Source organism: Eurosta solidaginis, chromosome 2, assembly GCF_040869045.1.
Source record: "Eurosta solidaginis isolate ZX-2024a chromosome 2, ASM4086904v1, whole genome shotgun sequence".
Taxonomy (NCBI): domain Eukaryota; kingdom Metazoa; phylum Arthropoda; class Insecta; order Diptera; family Tephritidae; genus Eurosta; species Eurosta solidaginis.
In genome coordinates this window covers 122,744,954-122,754,885 of record NC_090320.1, presented here as the reverse complement: position 1 = coordinate 122,754,885, position 9,932 = coordinate 122,744,954, and the positions used below count along the sequence as shown (strand labels likewise).

Genomic DNA, 9,932 nt, shown 5'->3' with positions numbered 1-9,932 from the left:
ACCAATGTTTTTATTAAACTATTAAAACTAATGCTAATAATTTTATATTGAATATTACCTTTTATTTTATTTTTAATTGGAGTTTTAATTTTTTTTTCTAATAGTAAACATTTGTTATCAATATTGTTGAGATTAGAATATATTGTTTTGAGTTTATTTTTTATATTGTTTATAAATTTATATTTAATAGATTATAAAATATTTTTTAGAATTTTATTTTTAGTTTATAGAGTTTGTGAAGGTTAGGTTGTTAGGTCTTTCAATTTTAGTTTCACTAATTCGAACTTATAGTAATGATTATTTTCAATCTTTTAATTTGTTATAATTTTAAAATTTATATTTATGTTAATTTTTATATTTCGTATTTGTTTTATAAACAAATTTTATTGAACGGCTCAGTTATTATTATTTTTAATAATGTTTATAATAATTTTATTTAATTTTAGTTTTAATTGTTTTATGAATATTTCTTATTTTTTAGGTATAGATGTTCTTTCAAATGGGTTAATTTTATTAAGAGTTTAGATTTGTATTCTTATATTAAATGCTAGTTATATTATCAATAAATTAGATAATTATAAGAATTTATTTTTATTAAATATTTTAGTTTTATTAATATTTTTAATTTTAATTTTTAGTTCAATAAATTTATTTATATTTTATTTATTTTTTGAAAGTATATTAATTATTTTTAATTTTGGGTTGATGTTACCAACCTGAACCTTTACAAGCTGGAATTTATTTATTATTTTATACTTTGTTTGTTTCTTTGCCTATATTAATTAGTATTTTTTATTTATATAATATTTTTATAAATTTAAATTTTTATTTTTTATATAAATATCTATTTAATTATGATTTGTTATATTTATCATTAATTATGTCTTTTTTAGTAAAAATACCTATATTTTTAGTTCATTTATGATTACCTAAAGCTCATGTAGAGGCTCCTGTTTCAGGTTCAATAATTTTATCAGGAATTATGTTAAAATTAGGGGGTTATGGTTTATTACGAATTTTTTCATTTTTGCAATTTAGTGGGTTTAAGTATAATTATATTTTTATTAGAATTAGATTAGTTGGGGGATTTTTAATTAGTTTAGTTTGTTTACGTCAAACTGATTTAAAATCTTTAAATGCCCATTCTTCTTGTTCTCATATAAAAATTGTTTTAAGAGGTATTCTAAAATTAAAATGTTGAGGGTTATCTGGTGCTTATTTATTAATAATTGCTCATGGTCTTTGTTCATCTGGTTTATTTTGTTTGGCAAATATTCCTTATGAGCGATTAGGATGTCGTAGATTATTAATTAATAAAGGTTTATTAAACTTTATGCCTTCAATAACTTGATGATGGTTTTTATTGTTCATTTGTAATATATCTGCTCCTCGATCATTAAATTTATTAGGAGAAATTTCTTTATTAAATAGAATTATTAGTTGATCTTGGTTGGATGGGATAGACCACCTCCAACTTCAATGGCTGCTATCAGCCGTTGTTTAAGGAGGCTTTCCATCATTTTCCCGGCCGTGTCGAGCATGCATAATGTTCGAAAAGACGACGGGGAGTTCCGGTCTCCCTTGCCTTTCGGCATTAGCACGAGGTGCGCTGTCTTCCACCTTGTAGGAAAGATCCTGGCTTCCAGGCATTTGTTATACATATGAAGCAGCAGCTCAGGACTGCTCATAGCAGCCATTCTTATTGCTTCAGCTGGTATCCCATCCGGTCCTGGCGCTTTACCGGGCTTCATTCTGTGTAGGGCCGCTTTTAGCTCACCTTCACTGAACGGCTGCACGTCGTGGTTTTCGTGGGTGACGTGGTCACCCTCTCTGCTTGTGCGAGTGAGGAACAGGGCATCTACTATACTTCGCATCTTTCCCTCATACATCGTTTGGTTCGGTGGGCGGAATTTCCCCATTACTATTTTATACCCTTGTCCCCAAGGATCACGATCATCTTCTTTGCAAAGCTTTTTCCAGCTATCAAGTTTGTTTTGCTTTGTGGCGGCAGAGAGAACCTTTTTTGCTCTCTTGTATGCTTCCGCATGCTCTAGCTCGTCAGGCCTGCTGCGCGCGCGGGTTTCCAGCCTTCGCTTTCTGTGGCATACCCTGCGTAGTTCGGCGATTTCACTACTCCACCAGTGCACTTGTTTTTTACCTCTCCTAAGCCCTTTTCGTGGCATTGAGGTTTTGCATGCGTGGTTCAGGCAACGCATTGTGGCTTCTACCGTAGCGTTCGCCACTTCAGCACTGTCGACTATCTATCGTGCGCTCGCTTCTACAACAGCGGAGAACTTTGCAGCGTCAACCTTAGAGACGTCCCATTTTGTTTTCATACGGGGCGGTCTCCCTGTCCGACTTTGCCCTGAGTCATTAAGATGGAAGGTGATGTAGTTATGGTCACAACCCGTGAGATCCTCCATCACCCTCCATCCAGCCGCCTTTGACAGCAGGTTTTTCGATACTAATGTAATATCAGGGATAGAGTGTCCAAAGCCTGGTCGCCGATATGTCGTGGTCGTGTCGGTATTCAGAATGACCAATCCAAGTCGGGCTGCCATCTCTAGCAATAGCCTTCGTCTGGAGTTAGTCTGAGGCATTCCCCATCAACAGCTCTAGCATTGAAATCTCCAGCGACGACCACGTTACCGGTTTCATCACGCCAATCGTCTTCGAGTAGTTCTAGCTTATCTTTAAACCCTTGAATTTGATCGTTTGGGGACAGGTAGCAGCTCACTAGTGTGGTGTGCGCCACTGTACGCGTACGTAGCCCTTTCCGACAACACGGCTTCGTACGTCGGTGCCAGCGTCTAGGATCCAGATCGCAGCAGCACCTGTTAAGTCTACGTGCCAGTCACTCCTGACTCTATAAGGTTCGCTTATGATTGCATAGCTGGCTCTGTTTTCAAGAACCAGTTGGTCCAGCAGACTATCGGCTAACCTGCTTCGGTTCAGGTTGCCTTGGATGAACTTGGTCACTTGCGCGCCTGTTTGGCCTTTGCGGCAGCGAGTGCCTCCCTGAAGGTGCTGCATGCTCCAGACCCGGGAAGATAATCGACCTTCTCTGACTGGCATAAAAAGCACTTTGGAGTTTCCGTGCATGCCGAGGCCTGGTGGCCACTCTGTCCGCACTTCCAGCAAGCACTGCTGCTATCAGGGCCTTTGCAGTCTGCTTTTTGGTGTCCGTAGCCTGCATTGCAGCCAGCCGATACAGATCTTGCCCTTGGCTAGTAATAGGACGCCAACAGCTTCGTCCACTTCAATGGCTGCCATTTTCTGTTCACGCCGCTTTGCCGAGAAAATAGACACATGGACCTGTCCCGTCATTTCCCCACCAACAGCTTTCCTAACAGACTCGGCAACTTCTTCGACGGTTGCCAGACAGTCCATGCCCAGCACCTCTATCCGCATTCGCCGTGTAAGCTGCTTGGTTTCGCCCGCTTCTCCAACAGCGCTTCTTATCGCTTGGATGAACACTGATTTATCGCCGCTACGTGCAGTTTCGATAAGTACACTCCCGGATCTGGTTTTTCGGACCGAGCGTATGATCGTCCCTGTATCTTCAGGCCGAAGCTCGCCCCGGATGGCTCCTACGACCTCGGCGTAGTTCTTTCTCTGGGCTGGTCTAACTACGAAAGTTGCGGCCCGTCTGTTTCTGGGCTTGCCTTTTCTTTTTGCCTTCTTGGCTTGCAGAGGTGGTGTCCTTTGTTCTCTCTCAGGGCGTGGTTTGGCTTTCCGGTTCCTTACGGTCGTCCAGGCCTCGCCCGAGATTGTCTTCGCAGAACCCTCATCGCACTTTTTCTTGGCCTCCATAGGCCCCCGGTTGCGAGCCAGAGTTCGTTCGTGCTCTTTTGTTCCCAGGAGCGACTTTGGTTCGGTGTACTCTGCGCTTTCTTCAAGTTGTGCCATGCCGTTCTTTATGTCCATCGACACATTTTTCTGTTTGGCCGCAGCAGCCTGCATGCTGCGCAGCACAACTCTTGCATACTCGAGGAGGTCAACTTGACTTGTCCTCCCCGGTGTTGCACCGCATTCGGAGGTTTCCCGCCCGTCATTGCCGTCACCTTGCTGTCCAGGGGTAGATGGGGTGGCGTCTACCTTCCTACTGTTTTCCCTAGCTTTTGTCCCCCCTTGCGTTCGTCGTGGGGTTTCCCTGGCCATTGCTGACCCACCACTTTGTTTATCTGCTGGTGCTATTGTCGCATTGGTAGCGGCTTTTAACACCGGTGATCGGAGCACCTTGCTGCTCATTTGAAAAGCGGTTACGCCGCTATCATTAACCTCGTTACTTTTAGCATTTCGATTGTTTGGCTCATTTCTTTTCAGTTGGGTCTGCGCTCCAAGCCGCTATCTCCGTCCCATGTGCAGTCGCCGTTTTAGATTCCCGGAGTTATCTTTCCATGTGAAGGGGGGCCAAACGAGGGTTGACACAGGTCCTTATGAGAGTCTGTGTTCAGAGCCAGAACCCGGCGTAATTCAGGAGTAGTCTCAACTGAGCCTGCACCGCCAACTTAATGGTGACGTGGCTTCGAACGTACTTGGAGACCTGCCAAGGTTTTAACGAGACGGAGACGAAGACGATGTTATCCCACCAGCCGTTTCGACGAGGTGTCACCCTCGGCTACTAAGGTGGTAGAATACCATCCAGGCCAGCCCATAGCAATCTTTTCCTTAACATTTTCCAGTTGTCGCCGTCAGGATCTTACTGGGCTCGATCCTGAGGATGCTTATTGAAGTTTTAGGGCGGCACCCACTCGCCCTGCCACTAATATTCATTGGGTATGTGTGGCCTTTTGCGCCACGCCCTCCCCTATGGTCGCTCTTGGTCGGGGACTGCTTATTGGTTATTCGCAGCTAACCTACCAGAGACCGTTCACGATCCGCCACCTTGTGACCCCGGTGGAGCCCTGAGCTCAGCATCCACCAGCTGATCTTAGTTAAGTATAATTATGTCATCATTAATATCTTTTTTTGGGGCTTGTTACACTTTATATTTATATGCTTATACTCAGCATGGGAAATATTTTTCTGGTTTATATTCTTTTAGATTGGGGAAAATTCGAGAATATCTTCTTTTGTTTTTACATTGATTTCCATTAAATATATTGATTTTAAAAAGAGATATGCGTACATTTTTATTTTAAGATAATTTAAATAGTTTAATTAAAATATTGATTTGTGATGTCAATGATATGATTTAATCATTTTAAATTGTGAAAAAATTATCTATTAGTAATATTGGATTTTTATTATTAATTGAGTTTAGATTTTTATTTTTTTTTTATAAGTTTAAATTTTTTATTAAAGGATTTAATTCATTTTTTGGAGTGAGAAATTATTATATTAAATTCTTCTAGAATTTTTTAACGTTTTTATTTGATTGAATAAGATTATTATTTATATCTTTTGTAATAATGATTTCGTTTTTGTTATTTAGAGAAAAGAGTATATAATAAGTGAGTTAAATATTAATCGTTTTATTATATTAGTTTTTATTTTTTTTTTTTTTTTTTTTTTTTTTTTTTGTTACGTGGAAGGAGGAAATGCTTTATGCACTAACCGGGTTTTTAAGCCTCGGTGCTACTCTCTGTAGCAGCGAGCCTCTCCGAGTGTAGGACTCCCTTTCTTTTTCTTCCTGGTCTACCCACTAAAACCTAACCTCCCACGGCCCGCGCATTTTCCGCACCTGGGACCGCGTTTAGCATAACTTCGGGCACGGAAGCGCGCTACGTGAGCTCTTTGGCTACTCTCACGTTATTGGGCTAAGCAACCATCTTGCCGTTTAGCGAGGAGAATATTCCTTGCATATCTGCTGACCATATCCCATCTATCATTTCCGCAGGTCATTTTATGGATGACACTGCCCGGGGATAGGTCGCCTAGTGTTACTTCCACCCTTCTTCGTTGCTGTGCGAAGTGATCGCATTCGAAAAAGGTGTGGCGTACGTCGTCTATGAGCCCACAGTATAAGCAATTCGGATTTTCAACCTTGCCCATCCTGTGGAGGTATTCCCGGAAGTAGCCGTGGCCACTTAAAAACTGTGTCAGGTAGAAGTCGACCTCTCCATGTGGCCGTTCTAACCATGGCTCCAGCTCGGGAATCAGTTCCCTGGTCCACTTGCCTGCAGTGCTGCAGCTCCATTGCTGTTGCCAGCGTCGGATAGAATCTTTTCGCGCCTGCGCGGCAGCAACATCTCTACGTACTTCTCCTCGGAGGTGGTAAATTGATTTCCTCTCCTCAGCGAGAAGATATATCGGTATGGTTCCCGCAATAACAAGAACTGCGTCTGCGGATACCGTGCGGTAAGCTGAGGCAATTCGTAGCGCCCCTCTGCGTTGGACATAAGTAATAGCTGCTCGATACTTTCGGAATTTCATTGCATCCGCCCAAATTTCTGCGCCGTGCAAGAGTATAGAATCCGAAGCGGAAGCAAGCAGCTTTCTTATACATGGCCTTGGCCCGCCTGTGTTTGCCATTAATCGACTTAAGTATCCTATGGTACGTGCAGTTTTCTCACAGGCTCCTTGAAAGTGCTCCGAGAAGGTTAGTTTGCTATCTAGCCTCACCCCAAGGTATTTCGTGGAGCTGCGTGTTTGTACTTGTTGTTCTCCAACCATCATATTCGTAATGGTGGGAATTCGTCTCTTCGTGAGGATTACGATCTCAGTTTTCGCTGTCGTGAGCTGAAGTCCACGGTCACTCATCCATCTATTTACACCGCGCATTACTTGGTTTAATTTAAGCTGCGCCAGCTCGCAGTTCCGTGCTGTAATTACGGCAGCCACGTCGTCTGCGAAAGCGACAAGAAAAGCACTCTCTGGCATGTGCAAACGAAGGAGGCTGTCATACGAAGCATTCCAGAGGTCGGGACCTAACACCGATCCCTGGGCTGCTCCGCCTGTTATCCTCACCTTTCTCTGACCTTGGTTTGTTTCGTACGTGAGCCAGCGATCTTTTAGGTAGTCCCCTAATATGGCTTGTAGATAAGGAGGTACCTTGAAAGAGTGTTTCAGCGCCTCGAGCATATCGTCCCACCTGACGGAATTGAAGGCATTTTTCACGTCCAGCGTGACCAGTAAGACAACCGGCCTAACTTGGTGGCACGCGGTTTCGGCTTTCCTTACCGCATTTATAACCTCGGCTATGTCATCTATTGTGGAGTGACCTTTCCGGAACCCATGCTGCCTATGGGACATATTAGTTTTTATATTTATTATATCAATGATGTTATTAATTATTTCTCATAATTTAATTAGAATTTTATTGGGTTGTGATGGATTCGAATTAGTTTCTTATTGTTTAGTAATTTATTTTCAAAATTTGAAATCTTATAATGCTGGGATATTAACAGTGTTATCAAATCGTGTTGGTGATGTTGCCTTTTTATTAGCTATTTCTCGAATATTAAATTATGGGAGTTGAAGATTTATTTTTTATTTAGAATTTATAAAAAATGGTTTTGAGATAAATGTTGTAATATTATTAATTATATTAGCAGCTATGACTAAAAGAGCTCAAATTCCTTTTTCTTCTTGATTATCTGCAGCAAATAGCTGCACCTACTCCTGTTTCTGCTTTAGTACATTATTCAACTCTTGTAACTGCAGGAGTATATTTATTGATTCGGTTTAATATTTTATTATCGGGTTCTTTATTAAGATGCATTTTTATTATTATTATCTGAATTAACTATATTTATAGCTGGAGTTGGTGCTAATTTTGAATTTGATTTAAAAAAATTATTGCATTATCTACTTAAAGTCAGTTAGGTTTAAAAATAAGAATTTTATCAATAGGTTTTATAAAATTGGCTTTTTTTCATTTATTAACTCATGCTTTATTTAAAGCATTGTTATTTATGTGTGCAGGTGCTATTATTCATAATATGAATAATTCTCAAGATTGATAGGGGGGTTAAGAAGTTTTATACCTTTTACTTCAACTTGTTTTAATGTTGTAAATTTAGCTTTATGTGGGATACTTTTTTAGCTGGGTTTTATTCTAAGGATATAATTTTAGAAATATTTTCTATAAATTATATTAATTTTTTTAGATATTTTTTGTATTTTTTTCAACTTGTTTAACTGTATGTTATTCATTTCGTTTAATTTATTATTCAATAATTGGTGAGTTAAATTGTGGTTCTTTAAATATATTAAATGATGAGGGATGAATTATGCTTCGAGGTATAATAGGATTAGTAATTATAAGAATTTTAGGGGGTAGAATGTTGAGATGATTATTATTTGTTACTCCTTATATGGTTTGTTTACCTTTTTATATAAAATTTATAACATTATTTATTTGTATTTTAGGAGGGGTATTGGGTTATATAGTTTCTAATGTTTCTTTATTTTATTTTAATAAGTCTTTAAATAATTATTTAGTTATTAATTATTTTGGTTCAATATGATTTATACCTTATATTTCTACTTATGGATTAATTAATTATCCTTTAGTATTGGGGAATATAGTCTATATATCTTTTGATCAAGGTTGATCTGAATTTGTAGGTAGTCAAAATTTATATAATAATTTAATTAAATACTCTCAATTACTTTTTGTTTTTCATAATAATAATTTAAAAATTTATTTAATATTATTTATTTTTTGAATTATTATGTTAATAATTGTATTATTATTGTTTTATTCAAATAGCTTAAATTTAGAGTATAACATTGAAGTTGTTAGGGTAATTAAAAAAATGTTTGAATATATATGTAGTGAATAAATTATAGCAATAATAATGAAATTTATAAAAAAAATTTTTTTAATTTTACAATGAAAATGTAATGTTTTTATTAAACTATATAAATTATAGAAGTATAAATGGAATTAAATCATTAAAATATAAAAGTAAGCAGCTTTTTCTTCATAATACTTCTTTAATTGGAGTTTATGATCTCATTTTTATCATTAACAATGATAAGCCTCTTTTTGGCTTCAATTAATATTATGAATAATATTTAATATTATGAATAAGGGTATAAATATTACCTAAGGTTATGTCGAAACTAAATGCAATAAAAGTGCTTCATTATTCAAGGTAGATTGAAGGATCAATAATTTTTGAATGCAAATCAAATGTTATTTTTAACTACAACCTTATTTATTATATAATTATTTTGATCAATTCAATATTCCTTGGTTTCATTCATGATAAAGTCCAATAATTAAAATAAAAATAAATGTAATTGAAGTAATAGTTCATATAAAAAATATTGGAAATTTAATAATTATGATTATAGGTAAAACTAATGCAATTTCTACATCAAAGATTAAAAACATAATGGTAATTAAAAAGAATCGTAAAGAGAACGGTAAACGTGAGGATGATTTAGGGTCAAATCCGCATTCGAATGGTGAGCATTTTTCTCGATCTCTTAAGGTTTTTTGGACAAAATAGATGCAATATTTATAATAATTGTTGTGATAATTATAATTAATATTATTATTGTTAAGATTAAATAAATTATCTATACTACTGCTGTTAGTAGTCTTTATGATTGGAAGTCAAATATATAATTATATTACATAGATATATATACATATTAATTAACTAATTATTAACTTCCTCATCAATAAATTGAAATATATAATAGTAATCATACAATATCTACAAAATGTCAATATCAGGCAGCTGCTTCAAATTCGAAATGATGATTTTTTGAAAAATGATAGTTTAAGTGGCGAATTAGACAAATAAATAAAAAGGTTGTTCCGATTAATACATGAATTCCATGGAATCCTGTGGCTATAAAAAATGTAGAACCGTAAATAGAATCTGCAATTGTAAATGGGGCTTCAATATATTCATCAGCTTGAAGGATTCTAAAGTAAATTCCTAATAAAATTGTAAAAAATAATCCTTGTGTTGTTTGTGAATAATTATTTTCTATTAATCTATGGTGAGCTCATGTAATTGTTACCC

At 36.9% G+C, this 9,932-nt stretch overlaps 1 pseudogene; it reads left to right on the top strand.

The window, feature by feature from the left end:
* The first annotated feature begins 330 nt into the window (after positions 1–330).
* On the top strand, positions 331–9,468 carry LOC137241637 (NADH-ubiquinone oxidoreductase chain 4-like; annotated as a pseudogene).
* The last annotated feature ends 464 nt before the right edge of the window (positions 9,469–9,932 follow it).